This window comes from Piliocolobus tephrosceles, chromosome 7, assembly GCF_002776525.5.
Source record: "Piliocolobus tephrosceles isolate RC106 chromosome 7, ASM277652v3, whole genome shotgun sequence".
NCBI classification, from domain to species: domain Eukaryota; kingdom Metazoa; phylum Chordata; class Mammalia; order Primates; family Cercopithecidae; genus Piliocolobus; species Piliocolobus tephrosceles.
In genome coordinates this window covers 117,742,190-117,764,102 of record NC_045440.1, presented here as the reverse complement: position 1 = coordinate 117,764,102, position 21,913 = coordinate 117,742,190, and the positions used below count along the sequence as shown (strand labels likewise).

Below are 21,913 nucleotides of genomic sequence, written 5' to 3'. Positions count from 1 at the left end.
CAATGAGTTAGCGAATACCTGTTTTATAATAGAAATTATGTAAAACAGACTTATAAGTATTGAAATGTAGGGTTTGAATTGAATTTATCTAATGTTGGTAACTATTTTCTCATCTAACATAATACATATTTTTTTTTACAATCAAAGCTGAGTATTTGCTTATAGGCTGGCCAGGCATGATAGGCTGATATTGATGTTATAATCTAATGATTGTCTATTCAAAGCAAATTTATAATAGTCCCTTTAATATAAGGAGCTTACAATATAGAGAAGGGGACAGATATTTGCAAATATTTAAAGTAAATTAATGTAATATTTTATTACTTGTGTTATGATTGAGCAAAGTAGTATCACTGGGAAATATTAGTAAAAAATACAAAATTTTATTTTTAAAAAAGGGATCTGGAAAACATTATAGAATAATGAAATTTAAGCTCAGTCCTTTAAATGTGACTACTATTTCAATAGGTGGAAACAGAGTATTAATTGGGGAATCCGTGGTGGGGAGAATAGAAAAAGCATAGATGGAGAAGAAAGTCAAGTGTATGTTATCCATATCACACATGGAGCAGTACTGTATGTAAATATGAACTTATAGGTGTTCTGGAAAGCAACATTTATTTGCATAGTAAAAGTTACTTCATAATTTATTTTAAATATTAATATTTGATTTATTAACAGTACAACTTTTAAAAGTAATTTTTTTCCAAATGTTTGGTATTAACTTATGAATTATTTTAATTTATAAATTTCAGCATATTTTGACTGAAATGGAGTGCAATTTCCTGATCACAGCTCACTGCTGCCTCAAACTTCTGGGCTCAGTCACTCCCAACTTTCCCTCCAGAGTAGCTGGGGCTACAGATGCATACCATTATGCCCAGCTAATATTTCCATTAAATTTGCTTCAATTGCCTGACTACCAAAACCTTCCCAAGTAAGTGTTAGCTTTATCAATATAAGGGGCCCTTATAATCTTAAATACTGCAATAACATTATATATTTGTGAAATAAATAGCTCCATTTTATTCACTTAATAAAAATTTTAATTCAAATCACAGTTATAGTAGATTGTCTCAATGGCTGAAGTCACTAGATTAAACAATCGATCACGTTGAAGTGTTTCCTGATGCTGGTGTTATCACTAAGGAACTTTCTCAATGCATTGCACTAACTGGAGGTCCTGCACTGGTTGCTGATTACCATCATGATGGAACAAAGACAGATGACTTCAGAGGGTTTTGTGGCCACAAGTTTCATGATGTCTTAATTGCCTCAGGAACAGCAGATCTAACAGCTAATGTGGACTTCAGTTATTTGCAAAGAATGGGAAAAGTAGCGTCTCTGGGCCCAATAAAACAACACATTTTTATGTTTTATTATTATTATTTTTTATTATACTTTAAGTTCTAGGGTACATGTGCATAACATGCAGGTTTGTTACATATGTATACCTCTGCCATGTTGATGTGCTGCACCCATCAACTCGTCAAAACCCATCAATTCATCATTTATATCAGGTATAACTCCCCAGTGCAATCCCTCCCCCCTCCCCCCTCCCCATGATAGGCCCCATTGTGTGATGTTCCCCTTCCCGAGTCCAAGTGAACTCATTGTTCAGTTCCCACCTATGAGTGAGAACATGCGGTGTTTGGTTTTCTCTTCTTGTGATAGTTTGCTAAGAATGATGGTTTCCAGCTGCATCCATGTCCCTACAAAGGACACAAACTCATCCTTTTTTATGGCTGCATAGTATTCCATGGTGTATATGTGCCACATTTTCTTAATCCAGTCTGTCACTGATGGACATTTGGGTTGATTCCAAGTCTTTGCTATTGTGAATAGTGCCGCAATAAACATACGTGTGCATGTGTCTTTGTAGTAGAATAATTTATAATCCTTTGGGTATATACCCAGTAGTGGGATGGCTGGGTCATATGGTACATCTAGTTCTAGATCCTTGAGGAATTGCCATCCTGTTTTCCATAATGGCTGAACTAGTTTACAGTCCCACCAACAGTGTAAAAGTGTTCCTATTTCTCCACATCCTCTCCAACACCTGTTGTTTCCTGATTTTTTAATGATTGCCATTCTAACTGCTGTGAGATGGTATCTCATTGTGGTTTTGATTTGCATTTCTCTGATGGCCAGTGATGATGAGCATTTTTTCATGTGTCTGTTGGCTGCATGAATGTCTTCTTTTGAGAAATGTCTGTTCATATCCTTTGCCCACTTTTTGATGGGGTTGTTTGTTTTTTTCTTGTATATTTGTTTGAGTTCTTTGTAGATTCTGGATATTAGCCCTTTGTCAGATGAGTAGATTGCAAAAATTTTCTCCCATTCTGTAGGTTGCCTGTTCACTCTGATGGTAGTTTCTTTTGCTGTGCAGAAGCTCTTTAGTTTAATTAGATCCCATTTGTCAATTTTGGCTTTTGCTGCCGTTGCTTTTGGTGTTTTAGACATGAAGTCCTTGCCCATGCCTATGTCCTGAATGGTACTACCTAGATTTTCTTCTAGGGTTTTTATGGTAATAGGTCTAACATTTAAGTCTCTAATCCATCTTGAATTAATCTTCGTATAAGGAGTAAGGAAAGGATCCAGTTTCAGCTTTCTACTTATGGCTAGCCAATTTTCCCAGCACCATTTATTAAATAGGGAATCCTTTCCCCATTTCTTGTTTTTCTCAGGTTTGTCAAATATCAGATGGTTGTAGATGTGTGGCATTATTTCTGAAGGCTCCGTTCTGTTCCATTGGTCTATATCTCTGTTTTGGTACCAGTACCATGCTGTTTTGGTTACTGTAGCCTTGTAGTATAGTTTGAAGTCAGGTAGCGTGACGCCTCCGGCTTTGTCCTTTTGACTTAGGATTGTCTTGGCAATACGGGCTCTTTTTTGGTTCCATATGAACTTTAAAGCAGTTTTTTCCAATTCGGTGAAGAAACTCATTGGTAGCTTGATGGGGATGGCATTGAATCTATAAATAACCTTGGGCAGTATGGCCATTTTCACGATATTGATTCTTCCTATCCATGAGCATGGTATGTTCTTCCATTTGTTTGTGTCCTCTTTGATTTCACTGAGCAGTGGTTTGTAGTTCTCCTTGAAGAGGTCCTTTACATCCCTTGTAAGTTGGAATACTAGGTATTTTATTCTCTTTGAAGCAATTGTGAATGGAAGTTCATTCCTGATTTGGCTCTCTGCTTGTCTGTTACTGGTGTATAAGAATGCTTGTGATTTTTGCACATTAATTTTGTATCCTGAGACTTTGCTGAAGTTGCTTATCAGCTTAAGAAGGTTTTGGGCTGAGACGATGGGGTTTTCTAAGTATACAATCATGTCATCTGCAAACAGGGACAATTTGACTTCTTCTTTTCCTAACTGAACACCCTTGATTTCTTTCTCTTGCCTGATTGCCCTAGCCAGATCTTCCAACACTATGTTGAATAGGAGTGGTGAGAGAGGGCATCCCTGTCTTGTGCCAGTTTTCAAAGGGAATTTTTCCAGTTTTTGCCCATTCAGTATGATATTAGCTGTGGGTTTGTCATAAATAGCTCTTATTATTTTGAGGTACATTCCATCAATACCGAATTTATTGAGCGTTTTTAGCATGAAGGGCTGTTGAATTTTGTCAAAAGCCTTTTCTGCATCTATTGAGATAATCATGTGGTTCTTGTCTTTGGTTCTGTTTATATGCTGGATTACGTTGATTGATTTGCGAATGTTGAACCAGCCTTGCATCCCAGGGATGAAGCCCACTCTCCCAAGACTAAACCAGGAAGAAGTTGAATCCCTGAATGGACCAATAGCAGGCTCTGAAATTGAGGCAACAATTAATAGCCTACCCACCAAAAAAAGCCCAGGACCAGATGGATTCACAGCTGAATTCTACCAGAGGTACAAGGAGGAGCTGGTACCATTCCTTCTGAAACTATTCCAATCAATAGAAAAAGAGGGAATCCTCCCTAACTCATTTTATGAGGCCAACATCATCCTGATACCAAAGCCTGGCAGAGACACAACAAAAAAAGAGAATTTTAGACCAATATCCCTGATGAACATCGATGCAAAAATCCTCAATAAAATACTGGCAAACCAGATTCAGCAGCACATCAAAAAGCTTATCCACCATAAACAACACATTTTTAAAAAAATATGGGTATTGATGTCCAGCCGAAGGTTCTTTTAGATAAATCAAATGAGACATCAATGAGACAGCAATTACTTCAAGGATATGATATGTTAATGAATCCAAAGACGATGGGAGAAAGATTGAACATTTTTGCCTTGCTACTTCATCAGAGACTTCAAGGTGGAAGGAATCAGATGAATGTATGTCAGTCAAAACCCTATGCATCTCCTGTAGCTGGGTTTAGTGACCTTGTTTGGCAGTTATATCTCAGCTTGGATATTTTACCCTTTGGTCTGCCCAAGAAATCAAAAGAAAGGAAACACATTTCATATATTGCAGGTAAAAAAAGAAACACAAAATACACAAAATATCAAAATGTTGTTTTGATTTATTTTTTTCCCTATATTTAACTCTAAATTTCTTTAGGTTAGAAAGACTTTGCCTACATTGAAGTGCTTTCCCCAGAAAACATTGACCAATAACTTCACAGTGGAACTTTCATACGTAATCAGAGATAATCTTCAGCTCTCCATTCTGTACTCCCACCCAGACACATAAAGGATTCTTACCTACATTTATCACCACTATAACAGAAACTTCATAACTTATTTACAGGAATTAATCATAAAGTTCATATCTTCAGATCCATATTACATAATTACTTAAGAATTCTCTACTCGAAGATGTCCAAAAACCCTTGCTGGATATTTAAATAACTAAAGGAAAGAATACAATAAGGAATAAAAGATAAAAAATCATCAAGAAGCCAATATCTAGACATAGGTATTTCATATCAACACTTTTCTTCCTCTTTTGTGTTCCATAGTAATGAGAGTCTATTTTGTTCAATGTCAGTTATAAGACATTGCTTTGTTTTTCTACTTATGATTTTTAATACCATCTCAATTGCAATATAGTTATGTTTTTTCTTTCTGGTCCTTTTAATTTTACCAAAGTACTATGCATAGGATTGGTGCTTAATATACGCTGTAATATTGTTCTTTATCCAACAATATGAACAAATTTAATGCTTTTTAAAATTGCCATTAAATAGTAATATGTTTTCTCCATGGAGATATTGTTTACATTAGGAATAAGTCATAAGTAAGATAATCACACAGCCTGAAAAGAAGACTGTGACTTGGATTATAGAAATCTGTCAGAATTAACAATACTCTAATGCTTCTAAGAGATGTGCATTCTATGTCATTTTAATTATTCTAATATTTTTGAATTATACAATAAGAATTATGTGAGTATCATTAGAGGAGAAGCGCTTAGACTGTAATAAGATTTAATTCAATGATTTAGATCTACTTTTCTTTCTTCCTGTCGTTGAACAGGCTTTATATTGGCTAACCTGCACATCCTGGAAGAAACTGATCTTTCAGTTATTTTCCACATCAGCACATGACAATTAGTGAAATGAGTTCAGGCTTTTTAAAATAGCAGATGTTGAATATTTATAGAGAGTTACTTTGATTTATTTTATAAAATTTTGTACACGAATTTTAGATTCAAATGTAAAAGAATGTCTGAAATGAGTAATTGCACATGCCAAATAGGTTTTTCATATATTTCAGGGTTATGATTATCAGAAGTCACTCTTACTTTGATTAATTGGAACTCAATAAGATGTAAGGCAAATTACCTCGAAAGATAAAATCCAAGTGATCATACATAAATGTATCATGTGGTGTCAAATAAAACTTCAATAAATACAAGGTGGCAGAAACAAAACTTATGTAAATTATTCATCCATAAAATCTGCATTAGCTAGTTTGTAAAGAAAATATATTTATCCCAAATGACACTATTGCTAAGCTACATGGCTTAGATGAGGAAAATTAAATCCAGAAATCTCTCTCATAAATGTACTTAGAAATATAACACTTCTGTAACAAGAATTGAATTTTGCTCATTTGTTTTACTCAGCAAAACAAAAGAAACATTTATAATTTTACAATAATGCTGTTTTAAATTTCAGGCATTTATTTATTTAAAAAATTAAATTACTAATCAGTGAAAACTATATTTATGAATATTTTAAAAACTAGGTTTTGTAATATTACCTCAAATTTTTATGGTAATGCACAGTTCATGGTGTCTTTTTCCAGCTATTGAAAACATTAATGTAACTTTGCTGTTAATATTAACAGGTGAGAAGAATAATATATTTACTAATTAGATTTAATTTGATATTTTACTGCTAAGAACTATGTCTTTTTATTTTCTAAGTTTTCAACAACAGACTCTCATTCCTCCAATAATATTTTGGCAACAGAAGTATGTTTGAAACTCCCAGTATATTAAGATTTCTTGAATATTCCCTTTTATGGTTAAGTATGAAGATAAGTAATTATATTCTTGTGCTTACACTAATCAGGAAGTTGTGAGACGACTTGGTTTATGTTTATTTGTTATAAAGAACAATTCATTATTTGCTTATAAAGAGTGTAATTAATATCTTATTTAGTGACAGTTTCATTTTTCTCCCACTGGTTTGAATTACACATTCTAATGATCGTCGGTGAGAGGAACTTCCTCATATCATTTCTACCTATGAAGTGTAATATTTCATGGCCAAGGCAGTCATACACAGGTTTGGCTACAAAATTTGTGGGGTTCAACTCAAAATGAAAACGTGGGGTCTTCTGTTGCAAATTATTAAGAATTCCAAAATGGCAGCAGCACAGCATTAAACGAAGAGCAGATCCATGTGAGCATGGTACCATGCTCCATGAAGTCAGCCCCATAGACACACTGTGACATAATCAATGTATTGTAGCATTGGAGAATATGGCCTCCAGAGCCACATGACTAGGTTTTAATTCTACATTATCAATTCTTTAACTGTTAGACTTCAGTAAGTTACTTAAAAGCTCTCTGCCTCAGTGGTTTTATCTTCATCAAATAATGATTATAGTATGTAATTTATGAGATTATTTTGAGGAATGAATACTATATGTAAAAGGTCAAGGAATAACATCTGACATGAGTAAGCTATCAATAATATTAGGTAGTATTAGTTTATATGAAGTGGTTATTTTTAATAGATACAACTAGTGAATCAACTCATGTAGATCATCCTTTTTCATGCTATTTCCATGAGATAACATCTTATATTTGGCACGCTTTTTGTTGCTTTTTTTTTTTTTTTAATTGAGACAAATTCTTGCTCTGTCACCCAGGCTAGAGTGCAGTGGCTCAGTCAATTATGGATAACTGCAGCCTCAACCTCCAAGATTCAAGCAATACTCCTCCCTCAGCCCCCTGAGGAGCTGGGACTATAGGCACATGCCACCATGGCTGGCTAATTTTCACATTTTTGTAGAGACATGCATTTTTGCACATTGTCTGACTGGTCTTGAACTTCTAGACTGAAGCCATCCACCTGCCTTGGCCTCCCAAAGTGCTAGGATTATTTCTTGCAATTTTGAAGACTATTATTGTGAGAGAAGATCAGAGGATACAACTCTGGTTCCCAAATTTACATTCTCCCAGGTTTATACTACTCTGGCATTTAATTTAAAGGACAAAATTAAGATCAATCTATTATCCATCTGATACTTCTGTAAATCCAATGGACATTACAATCTGGATTTTATAAGCCAGTTTTGACTTAATTTTGCTATTTTGAAAGTATGATTAAAGGTACAATTATATAAGGTCTATAATTTATATTCAAATATTTCAGAATTGACCATGTTAAATCAATGTATGTGCATTTGTGTTAATCTAGACACTATGGGGATCTAGTTGACATATTCCTGCAATCATTTTCCCCAGGGGGTCAGCTAACATTTAAAGTTAGGAATCCATACTGCAGAAGTAAATTCATCAAGCATTTCTAACATCTACATCTTGTCTACGGCCATACCATCCTGAACGTGCCTGATCTCGTCTAACATCTACATCTTGACTCAACATCAGGAGCTTTACCAATTAGCATAATGAATGTTAAAAGTGGATCCCCATTAATGAAACTACTAGTGTTCAAGCTGTTTTATTTAAAATAGTTCCTACAACCTTCACACTTTTGTATGGTCAAGGCATAAAAATTAAGTGAAACCTTGCCCTGTAGACTAAGGGATAGCATCCTCCATTTGACTTTTAACTGGTTCTGAGCTGAGTTATTGGTTCCAAGAATACCTTTTATCACCTCAGACTGCCTGATTATTTAGCCTAACCCTACTTGTAGAATTAGGTGAATTTTTCAATGATAGTACCTGTGTTAGGCCATTCTTGCATTGCCATAAAGAAACACTTTAGGGAGCTTTCACTCATGATGGAAGGTGAAGAGGCAGCAGGCACATTACATGGTGAAAGAAGGAGCAAGAGAGAGAGAGATGGGAAGGTGCCAGACACTTTTAAACAATTGGAACTCTGAAAACTCACTCACTATTGTGAGAACAGCACCAAGAGGGTGGTACTAAACCATTCATGAGAAATCTGCCTCCATGATCCAATCACCTCCCACCAATCCCCACCCCTCTCCAAAATTGGTGATTACATTTTAACGTGAGATTTGGGAGAACCAATATTCAACTTATGTCACTCCACGTTTGGTCCCCAAATCTCATGTTCTTCTCACATTGCAAAATAGAATCATCAGCATCACTCAAATGTCGAAAGTCCAAAGTCTCATCTGAGATTAGTTTCTTCCATTTATGAACCAGGAAAACCAAAACAAGTTACTTCCAAGATACAATGGGGGTGCAGGCATTGGATAAGCAATTTTATTCCAAAAGGGAGAAATTGGCCAAAAGAAAGGGGTAACACGCCACATACAAGTTCAAAACCTAGCAAGGCAGTCATTACATCTTAAAGCTCCAAAATAATCTCATTTGACTCCATGTCCCACGTCCAGGGCCCACTGGTGCAAGGGTGAGCTCCCAAGGCCTTGGGAAGCTCTACCTCTGTGGCTTTGCAGAGTACAGGTCCTGTGGCTGCTCACATGGGTTAGAGTTGAGTACCTGTGGCTTTTCCAGGTACAGGGTGCAAGCTACCAGTGAATCTATCATTCTGGGGTCTGGCAGGTGGCAGCCCCCTTCCTATAACTCCACCAGGCAGTGCCCCAGTGGGGACTCTGTGTGTTACCTCCAACACTACATTTGCCCTTTACACTGCCCTACTGGAAGTTCTCTGTGAGGGTTCTGTCCCTGCAGAGAATTCTGCCTGGGCACACAGGCTTTCTCACACATCTTCTGAAATCTAAGCAGAGGCTATCAGGCTTCCTCTTGCACTCAGCGAACTTGCAGGCTTAAGACCACCTCAAAGCCATCAAGACTTACAGCTTGTACCCTCTGGATTGGCCATCCTAAGCTGTACACGGCCCTTTGAGTCAAGGCTGTCAGAGGGGCCTGGATGGGAGAAGCCTACCAACGTAGTACAGGTCAGTGGCACTCCTTGTCTAGCCTACAAAACCATTCTTTAGACCTAAGCCTCTGGACCTGTAATGGGGGGGCTGCCTCAAAGATCTCTGAAATGTCTTCAAGGCCATTTTGCCATAGTCTTCGCTATTCACACTTTGCTACTTTTTAGTTATGCTCATATCTCTAGCAAGTGGTTATTCCACAACACGTTTAGACTTTTCTTGTTTTTTTTTCTTTCTTTGCCACATGACTAGGCTGCAAGTTTTCCAAATTTTTATACTCTGCTCTCTCTTTAATTATAACTTCCAACGTTAAGTCATTTCTTTGCTCCCGTATCTGAGATAGGTTGTTAGAAGCAACCAGGTTACATCTTAAATGTTTTGCTGCTTAGAAATTTCTTCTGCCAGGTACCCTAAGTCATTGCTCTTAAGTTTAAACTTTCACAGATCCCTAGAACATGAACAAAATATAGCCAAGTTCTTTGCTATGGCATAACAAGGGTGACCTTTGATCTAGTTCCCAATAAGTTCCTAATTTTCGTCTGAGACCTCATCAGCCTGGACTTCACTCTCCATATCACTATCAGCATTTTGGTCACAACAATTTAACCAGTTTCTAAGAAGTGCCAAACTTTCCCTTATTTTTCCATCTTCTTTTGAGTCCTATAAACTTCCAACCTCTGCCCGTTATCCAGTTTTTTTTGGTTTGTTTGTTTGTTTGTTTGTTTGTTTTTTGAGACAGAATCTGTCTCTGTTGCCCAGGCTGGAGTGCAGTGGTGCAGTCTTGGCTCACTGCAAGCTCTGCCTCCTGGGTTCACACCATTCTCCTGCCTCAGCCTCTTGAGTAGCTGGTACTACAGGTGCCCGCCACCATACCCAGATAATTTTTTGTATTTTTTAGTAGAGATGGGGTTTCGCCATGTTAGCCAGGATGGTCTCTATCTCCTGAACTCATGATCCACCCTCCTTGGCCTCCCAAAGTGCTGGGATTACAGGTGTGAGTCACCGTGCCCAGCCTTGTTATCCAGTTTCTAAGCTGCTTACACATTATCAGGTATCTTTATAGCAATACTTCACTACTCAGTACCAATTTTCTGTGTTAGACTATTCTTACATTGCCCCTATGAGATTTGGGGGGAACAAAATTCCAAACTATCTTAGTGCTTTTGGGTACCACAGGAGAAAAACAGCTGATATTCATCCCAGATGACAGATTTAGATATAAAAATGTTACTGCTTATCTTCTTATGAACGTATGTAGTATGGCAAAATCGAAACTGAGGTTCCTTCCTTTTAGACTGGTAATGAGCCATCTCCAACCTACCTCTAATGATTAACAACTACCAAATCTTAAAAACAAAAGCTTAATATTTGTGCATAATTAATTTAAAATAATCACTTTGCAACAATTACTACAAAAAAAATAACATTTCAACTTCCTTTTAGGATTCCATATTAATACATTCAAAATTCAGAGAAAAAAATAGAACACATTTCCTAAGTATTAATTAAGAAAAAAGATAATCATATTTTTATTACTACAGATGGGAAGAAAATTAACAAGTAATTAAAAGTTACAATGCTCCAGGTCCTTTAATTATATAACCTCACTTTATTTTTATATTAACCTTAAAATCTTACTTTAATTTTATTGTATTAATGAGAAAAATGAAGCTAAGATATGTTAAATATCCTAGCCACAGCCCTCTGATCAATAAATAATGTAACTAGGATTCAAACCTGGTAACATAACACCAAATCTATAGGTTTTATTTTTGTTTTGTTTTGTTTTCTTGTTTTTACCCACCATGTTTTACCTACCATTGAGATATGTAAGAATAATTATGAGAATAATCCTTGAAGAAATATAAGCCTTGTTATAATTACCAGGCTAAACATATATATCAAAATTTTGAAAACTCGCTTACCATTTTTCTTTTTATTGTCTTCCTTTTGTGAGTTCCTTATAGAATTTCTTATGTACCTATCTTACCAATTTTTTTCTCACCAATAAATTCCTCTTAGAGTACAGGTATGTATTTCTTTACTTTTTCTTTGTTATAAATATTTCCACTTAAGAGATTCATCCCTGCCAGTCAGTCATTGTGGAAGACACTGTGGTGATTCCTCAAAAACCTAAATACAGAAATAGTACTTAACCTAGCAACTCCATTACCAGGTATGTACCCAAAGAAATATAAATCATTCTATTATAAAGATACACGCATGTGCATGTTCATTGCAGCACTTTTCACAATAACAAAGACATAGAATCAACCTAAATGTTCATCAGTGATAGACTGGATAAAGAAAATGTGGCACATATATGCTGTGGAATACTACACAGCAATTAAGAAAAATGAGATCATGTTCTTTGCAGGAACACGGATAGAGCTAGAGGCCATTATCTCTAACAAACTAACACAGGAACAGACAACCAATTACCACAGTTCTCACTTAAATTGGGCACTAAATGTTGAGACATATAGATACACAGAGTGGAATAATGCACACTGAAGTCTTTTGGAGGGTGGAAGGTGGGAAGAGCATCAAGAAAAATAACCAATGCATATTAAGTTTAATACCCGTTTGATGAAATAATCTGTAAAACAAACTCATGACCAAAGTTTAACTATGTAACAAACCTGCACTTGTACTCCCAAACTTAAGATACAAGTTTAAAAAAAGATAAAATATATTATATTTAAGATCTTAACTAAATAATACTTAATAGCAAAACAGCTTTTGGGTTGAAAAAAATGTCACAGTAAATGGAATACATTAGATCTTTAACAGCCACTCTAATATGGTTTCTCATATAATGAAAACAAATTGATGAAAACAAAAGTAACATTTGATTTAAGGATGTTTGCACATCTGGACACCAGATCTAATTATAAATAAGTCAATAACTGTAACTAGTAGTCTGAAAAGAAACAAAATGTGGAATCTACAAAATAGAAATAAAAATCCAAGTTTCTACTGTAACTGAAGCTCAGTTTTCTTTATAAAAAGTTGCCAAATAATGCCACAGTTGACATATAATTAACTATTTACTGTCACTTTCTAAGTTAAGTCTACAAGATAAATACACTATTCACCTATGTTTCTAAATATAAAAAATAATGAATATTTTAATGGTTGAGCCATTAATGGCATAATTTTGGAAACCTACAATAGCTAATGGCTTACAAAAAAATTTATTGATTACTTATTCTATTTTAGAGTAGTTTCAATCAGTGAGACTATAAATGATGTAATAAGACACATTAAGTTTAAAGATTAAGGTGGAAAAGGGCAGAGTATGGGCAGTTTTTTACACTTACCATATTCATAGAAGGCCTAAGTTTAACAAGGATTGCCAAGATTTACAAGCAGGGGTTATGTCATGGAGTATCTTATATACCATGCTATATCAAGTTCATCTTGTATTGCAAAAGTATTTTAACAGATAGTCACTTTATCAAGAGGTGTACATTTTATCTATATTTTGGGAAGTATAATTAAGTTGCTGGTGCCCCAAATTACAGTTCTTTCCCAAATTAACTGTCCTAAAATGAGTAGCCAAAATCATTGGGGCATAATGGAACTACTAAGCATCTAGAAAAAATAAAACACCGAAGACAGTTGGATACATGGCTCTCAAACTTAAGAGACAATGAGAAGTCATGAAGGTGTAGATTTGGGAATAATTAAAACTATAGATGTAGGTAGCATTGCCCAAGGAGAGTGGGCTATGCCAGAAGAAAGAGAGAACTAGAAAGGAATATCTTGATTATTGATATAAAAGGTAAGGAAATTGTCATCCTTGAATTCGAATCTCAGATACTGTGAAGCTAACTAGATAAGGTTGTTGTCCCATTAGAAAACATATCAAGATGAAATGAATGGCATACAGTGAAAAATAATGCAGAGATTTAAAGTAGGTTAAAGATTGAAATGGTCAATGGAGATCTTGGAGAACAACATTAATATGTGTTTTGGGATGCAAACAGACAACAGTCAGTTGAAGGGTGAAAGAAAGAAATAAAATACGCGTAGCAAACAAGCATAGACAACTCAAGAAGCTTGAGTGGGAAGAAAAAATAGAGTTAAGGGTCAAGGAGAGGAAGAAAAAGAGAAAGAGAAGAGGAAGAAAGGAGGGAGGAAGAGAAAGAGAAGAGAGAGAGACTGAATGAAACAGATATGATATGAAACACAGGTAAAGAAAATATCATTGTGCCAGAGGCAAAAGGAGATCATTTCCATTATAAGACGTGAGAGAATCAAAGATGGGTGTCATTGTTTTAGGTGCCTACAAGAAAAATAAAGAAATCAGACTAAAATGACACTATTTTATGTCAATCAGAAACGGCTTAATGGCTTATTTTTTTAATGTAGTAGGAAAAATAATTACTCCAGGCACAAGTCGAAAAGTTAATATGATTTGGAATCTATCTCTGCCTAAAAGTAGATCTTGCGCTATGTTCTTGGTTTAGTTTTTTAAAAATCCATGCTCTTAACCAGTACCCTCAGATAACTTTACTTATATTAAGTCATTTAATCTGATAAGTACTCTGTTTAGTAGCTAAACAGTTTATTGTTAGTTTTTTAGTTTGCAGATGAAGAAACTGAAGCAATGGTAGGTTAAGTGAGTTGTCAAGGTCACATATTTACTAAATAATAAAACTATAATTTGAACTTCTTCCAGAGAAGATGGGCATGAACCACAGCTTAATTTAGAATACCTCTTTAAAGGCTTTATTTAAATGAAATCATCATAAAAGATACTTTCAATCTTCTAAAATTTTCCATAGATACACAAGAAAATACATTACAAGAGAAGTGATATATTCGTAAAACAACAAAATATAAATAAGAATGATGATGCTAGAAGTGTTTCAGAAAGAAACTAACTCCAGAGAATGAGAGAGCATGTCTTAAGCTAGTTATCTAAAGAGTGTCTGTGTAGAGGACTATCTGCTTTTACAACTGAGCAGGCCATTCCCCCATTAACATTATAGTCCCGCTCTTGCAAACGAAGCTGGGCATTCCTCCTCTGCAAACAGGGAGGACAAAGGAGCCTACAAGACTGGCCTCAGTTGCAAATAGCAGACCCTGGGGGCTTGTTTATATGTAAACATCTTGGAAATTCAGAAAGTCAGGGAAAGATCAGAGAAACAACAATGTGTCTGGCGACTTGCTAACATTCCACAAACGACGTTATAAAATAAAGCAGAGCGTGTTGTTGGGGCGGCCGCCATGTTTGTCTTGTCTTGTGTGTTCATTCCTTTGTTCAGGAAACACGCGGACCCCAACATGTCTGACTACAAGATTTAACTTAAATTCCCTCTGAATTTTGGAAACAGCAGAATAAAACTGGACTTAAAGCTGAATCTTCTTGTTTGCCTCAGATCAAAATTTTCTTTCTAATTGAAAGTGTAGATGTAAAAAGTGAAACAGTTTCAGAGTTTCTGAGAAATGACAGGTAAATGGGCTATTTAACTCAAAATTGAATTCAATTCTTGGAAAAATAGAACTGAATTCACTTGCCAGCGAAACAAACTGTCTTGCAGACTATGTCATTCCAAAATCAATTCTAAATTTTTTTTTTTAAAGCTGAACATGTAAAGGTTCTTATCATTTTGCTTTGTTTTGTCTTGTTTTTACTATCTATTCTATTCATTAATATCCCTTCATGTATTAAGGAAATGTAGCTATTAATTATAAAATCCAAATTTATCCACTACATAAAATACAGTACTTAGGATTAATCTAACACACAACACAGGATAATGGATTTTTGAAGAGATTTTCTGAAATGTCTGTGAACTTTATAGCAATCAGTAGTATAATTGTACCAGATGATAGCTTCTATATTTAGGAACTCAGTTACAGATGCACAAGAGACAAGAAACTATTATTAAGTGCCTGACATATGACTCAGAGAATGGGCTTAGGTAAATATGAAAGAGAAACACTTCTATAACATTGAATAATATTTTAAAAATTCAATTATTTGTGCTCTAACTCTAGTTTGTTGAAGTTTTCTCTAGTGTGATGCTCCTACATATTATTTCTATTGTTAACTGGTAGCTTGGGTAACTGTCATTAATAGCAGAGTGAAATGATAAAATTGCATACTGAATGCAAGTACCATTTGAGTATAACAACTCTAATTGGAAAGATGAAGAGTGACTTCTCTGCAGCTGTGAAAACTACTTGGTATAATGTAAAAGGTGAATAAAAGCTTTAAAGTTCTCCTGGAAAACAAAGGTCAAGTTGTGTCGTTACTAAATCTTAGACACCTTGCTGAGTACCTGGACCTAGTGGTTGTATGCCAATTTAGGTTTATCGAAGGAAGAAAGCATAACTGACAAGTATTTATAGCCAATTGTATAGTAGGAATAAGGGAGACATTTTATGTTCTTAAAATATATAATTGTGGCCTTCTAGTTTCAGCTCTGACATTTAAAAAGCTTAGAAGTCATGACTTCTATCTTTAAAACAAGATGAATTGGAAAAACTTAAAATTGATTAATTTTCTTTGACCAACAGAGAATTGAATTTGCAAGGCAAAGTTTTAATCCAATACCTGGGGTGATAGATAACTCCAGAGAGTCACGGCCAGCATCTGCTTACCTGGAACAGAAGCCTCTGCAGCAATAAACTGGTACAAAAATAAAAATAAAATTAATCAAAATTTGCACAGTGTAGGAAAAGCAATGCTTAGGATAAATTTACTGAACTAAATTCATATATTAGAAAATATGGTAGATCTATAATCAATAACCTAAGTCTCTAAGAAACTAGAGAATAAAGACTGAGTTGGCAGTCAGAAAGTAGCATAAAATTAAAATTAATATTAGAAAAATATCAAGAATATTAAAATACAAAACAAATAAAATGAAACCAAAATCTTGTTCTTTAAAACAAAGGATAAGTGCTTGAGGGGATGGATACCCCATTCTCCATAATGTGATGATTACATAATGCATGTATGTATCAAAACATCTCACGTACCTCGTAAATATATATGTCTACTATGTACTCACAAAAATAAAAACTAAAATTAAAAAAAAGGTAAAACTTTTTCTTAAAGAAGATTGATATGATTCAAAAATCCCTATCCAGAATAATCAAGAAAAAAAGAGAGAGGACCCAAATTACAACATCAGAGTGAGAGGGATCCATCACTATCAACTGATGGGCAGTAAAATTTAAATAAAAAATACAACACACATCTCAAAGCCACCAATTTTCTGCCTTAGGCAAAATGAAACAGCTTCTTAAAAGACTACCAAAAATGAAAAATGGAGAAATAATACTTTGAATATTTCAAAATATATTAAATAAATTAAATAATCACAAATTTTCCACAAGAGAGAGCACCAGAGACATATGGTTTTACTAGATAATTTTAACAAACATTTAAGGAAAAATAATACCAATTTTTACAAAATCTCTCAGAAAATAGAAGCAGAGGGAAGTTCTAATCTTCACATAATTTAATAGAATATGTCCAGAATCTGCTTGCAGAAAACTACAAATTATGGTGAAAAAAAATCAATAAATAATTAAATAAACGGAGAAATATTCCATGTTCATGGATTGAAAGATTTGATATTATTAAAATGTCAATTCTTTCCAACTTGGCCTGTGCATTTCATGCAATCCCAATCAAAATCCCAACAGACTATTATTGATGTTAATAAACCTGTTCTAAAGTTTATATAGAAAGGCAAAATGCCTAGAATAGCTACAAGATACTGCTCAAAAATATAAAAACACTCACTATTCAATTTCTACATTAATTACACAGTTATAAGAATCAAAACAGGGTATTATTCATAAAATAATAGAAACATAGGTAAATTGGACAGAATTGATTTCCGGCAACAAACCAATAAAATACAATCAATTAATTTTTGACAATGTTTGAAAGCCAATTTAATTAAGAAAGAATAGACTATATCAAATGTTTCTGTAACAATGGGATATCCATGTGCAAAAAGGGGAAAAAAAAACACCTGTGCAGAGACCCAATCATATTCTTAGTAATTGTCTCAAAATGGCTCATAGACCTAAAAGTAAAACATAAAACTATAATATTTACAGAATAAAACATAAGGGAAAATCTATATGACCTTGGTTTTGGTGACAAGTTTTTCAACACAACACCGAAAACACAATCCTGAGAGATAAAAAAAGAAAAAAATTGACAAGTTGGACTTTTTTTAAAATTAATATCTATGTTTCCCTGAAATACACTGTAAAGAGAAATAAAAACCTAGAATCAGGGGACTCCAATTAAAGCAAGTGTTGGAGGATCCAATTAAAGCAACAAGTAAAAAATAAAGGAGTTAAACCTTTAATCACATGCTGTGATGGCATAAGCAGGAGTCTAAAACCGAAGGAAGCCCCAACTCTCTGTCTCAATTCTCCCACGGAAAGGCACATAGGTGGAGGCGTTTGCGTTGCGCAGAGAGGTGGATCATTTCTCTCTTGAGGATGTTGCAAACAATAGGGTCAGGCAGCTTTATAGACCCTGGTGTCAGGGGCAGGATGAGGAGGAAGAGCTAGGAGTGAAAAATCACTGTGCTGAGTCAAAGTGGGAAAAAAGCATATCTTGAAGTTTTCCCACCTTCTGCTCCTCCAGGAGGTCTCAGCAGAGGTACTTGAAGAAGATCTCTCTGTCCTAGACCTCAGATAAAGAGATCTAGGAATGAAGACACTAGGAATTTAAATACGGTAAGAGCCTGACCAGTTAAGAGGCCCTGAGTTCTCAACTGCAACTCCCTTCAGAGACTGTAATGAACTGGCTGTGCACCCAGTCTGATCTGTTGGAGGGCAGTTTATTCCCATGAGTCCTGCCAGGTAAAGCCTTTGTATATGCCTGTGGTCAGATCTAAAAAATCACATATAGGTTTTGAACCAGCAGTTAATCTCCTCAACTAGAAAGTCATTTTTTTTTTCCAAAATGATTTATATCTAAAATACACAAAGAACACCTAAAACTAAACACTAAAAAATACACAAAGAACACTTAAAACTAAACAAATGACACAATTACAAAATAGGCAAAAGATCTAAATAGACACCTCATGTAAGAGGATACACAGATGAAAAGATGATCAACATTATTTGTTATTTGAAATGCAAATTAAATCCATAAGGTATAACATCACACCTATTAGAATAGCTAAAGTAAAAATGAATAAACAATATCAACTGCTGTAGATTCAGAACAACTAGTGCTCCATTCATTGCTGGTGGAAACGTAAACTGCTACATTCACTTTTGGAAATAGTTTGACAGTTTCTTTCAAAGCTGAACATAGGCTTATTTTACAATCCAGCCATCGTGATCCTAGTTACTTCACCAGTGATTTGAAAAATTGTCCCCACACAAATCTTTATGTAGATATTAACAACAGCTTTATACATCATCACAATAAACTGGAAACAACCAATATATTCTTAAATATGGAACAAAAAATATATTGTATGATATTATTCAGCAATAAATAGATATAAACTATCAAGCTATTCAAAGTCATGATGAATCTTAAATGAGTACTGCTAAATGAAGAAAGGCATTCTGTAAAGTCTATCTACTACGTGATTGCAATTTATTGGCAAAACAATAGAAACTATAAATAAAGCAGTGTTTGTCAAGGGTTTGGGCAGAGGGTGAATTCATGAAGCACATGCATTTTCTTAGGGCATTGAAATTATTCTGTATAACAACGTAATGATGGATTCATACTACTATGCAATTGTCAAAACCTATTGCACTTTGCAGCATAGAACATGAAAGCTGATAAATGCAAATTATTAAGAAATAGGAAGTCAAGGAATCCCAGGATGGAATGTTGAGTGTGATAAAAGAATCCAACTGTATTTACCAATGTATGAAGCAACCTACCTGAAGGCAACGCAGAAATGGTGATGACCTAAGCAACTTTGGAGAAGGTTGGATTCTGTAAGACTGAAGGCAATATAATCTGTACATAAACTCTGCACAGTACAAGATCATATCTTGTCCCCACAGGGCATATGTTAACAATCTGGAACTCCTGTACATGTACATTTACATTGAATAATTGAGTAAATTGAACACTTGGTACATCTACTTTGGAAAATGATTGTACACTTTCTTTCAAAGCTGAACATAGTCTTCTTATACAAGGCAGGTTTCTCACTTTTACGGTGGAAGTTAACAAACCAACAAGATGAGACCACTAGAATGATGTCTGTGGTATTCAATTAGAGTTGGAGAAATCGGTATCAATTCATGTTTCATCTTATGTAAATTTAGATAGATGATAGATAATGTGTAGGGTATACATGGGTTTGTATTTGCATATGTATTTCCTTACTTTGTCAGTTGAGAGAGCCTAGAAGCATTGATTTTCTTGTAACAATAAGCACACCTAGCATTCCGTTTTTTTTTTTTTTTTTATTTTTATTTTAGGTTTGGTAATACATAGGAAGGTTTGCCGTATAGGTAAATTCCATGTCACAGGGGTTTGGTGTACAAATTATTTTGTCACCCAGGTAATAAACATAGTACCCGATAGGTAGGTTTTTTATCTCCATTCTCCTCTCAGTTTTCACCCTCAAGCAGGCCTCTGTGTCTTTTGTTCCCTTCTTCATGTCCGTGTGTACTCAGTATTTAAGCTCCCACTTAAAAGTGAAAACACTTTTAAGAAATCGAGAACACATCTAGATCTTGATTTCTGATGTTATTCTCCAATACAAGGTACAAGTGCTCCGTGGAGAAATTGGTGAGTCAGTGCCTGAGCCATGAAATATATAAGATGAGCCTGGAGAATCCTGCAGTTCTAGAAAGTAAGAAGGTATTAAAAAAATCAAAACCGAAACCAAACCAAAACAAAAACCTGCACACAATGATGGTGGTGTATCAAAGGCACATAGAAACAAAGGGAAAGAGCTCCCAACGATAAAACTATCACAATTTGAGTAGCAAAATCAATCATGTCATAATAGCTTATATCCCAACGTGTAAAATTAATGGTGTAAAATACATCCATAGCATTGTAAATAATTGAGTAAATAAATATATGTGGAGAAGAGAAGTATCTCATCAAGGAAAATAACAATCAAGTTAGGTAGAAACTCTTACTCAGGTGGTGGTTGTAATGCCTTCCTTTTAAAGTGGGCTGCACATAGTGACTTTCTTCCAAAGAATACAATATAAAAAGATGGGAAAATAATAACTTTCCAGTGAAGAAAACTAAGAAGCACTATCTCAAAGCTGATAGATCAACAGCATCAGCGATCAATCATGTTGACAGTATATATCTGATATGATGAAATGAAAATGTCATTTTACCTCTATGATCTTCCTTAAAAATAAATAAATAAATAAAAATAAAAAATCAGTTTAAACATGAGAAGGTATCCATAAGGGATATTCTCCAAATACATGACCAGTCCTCCTCAAAACTGTCAAGGTTATCAAAAACAAGAATGCCTGAAAAAGTGTTGCAGCCAATCCTAAAGAGAAAAATAACTAAATCTAATATGGCATCCTAGGTGAGATCTTGGAAAATAAAAATGACAATAGGTAAAAAATAAGGAAATATGAATACAGTACAGACTTTCATTAATAATAATGTATCAATATTGGTTTATTAATTATAACAAATCAACTTAATTTAAAATGCTAATAATAAGGAAACTGGGTGTTCAGCATATGAGAGCTCTCTGCAGTATCTCTGCCAATTTTCTGTAAATCAAAAAATATTTTAAACTTAAAAAAGACAGTAAATGTTTTAAAAATGGTCTGAGAAACCCAATGTGGTAGGTACAACACTTATTTTAAATGAAAAATCTAAATCTCTTCAATATTAACAATAACTCCATTTGACTCAAGAGTAAAACATAGCATTAGAAATTTTGTTTAATGTTTCTGATTACAATTTTTTTATTTGTGTTTTAATAAAATGAAATAGGGTTTTGACACATTGTCCAAGCTTAAGCCTACCCCAACCTCATCCAAAATATATCATGGAAACTATAATTGAAGTTTTTATGGGGTGGTTACTGTCCTCTAAAAGGAAACATAAAGTTTTATCTTGTGTTTTTTCAGGGTGCTCCTTGACATCCTATAAAACAATGTCCTTGAAGAAAGATGCTAAACTGTTCAATGAGTTTTTTAAAGCAGAAAGTCTGAAGTAGCTGCCGTGAGTGACAGCTGAGCACAAATTTCTGACTACTAGAAGAGGAGTCATGTTAACAGTACATAAATATTCACAGAGATGGTATCTTTAAATATAACTTGCAAATAATCTTACAGTAAAAATGTATTTTTATGTTACCCAGTGGAATTAAAGTGAACTTTTCTTCTTTCCATTTTCTTTGATGAATTTTAACAAAATTGCTCCCAATTTCAGCATCTGCTAC

The 21,913-nt window shown here is 34.5% G+C and overlaps 1 pseudogene; it reads left to right on the top strand.

Annotated features, from left to right (window-relative positions):
* Positions 1–1,104: 1,104 nt before the first annotated feature.
* On the top strand, positions 1,105–21,688 carry LOC111549638 (annotated as a pseudogene).
* The last annotated feature ends 225 nt before the right edge of the window (positions 21,689–21,913 follow it).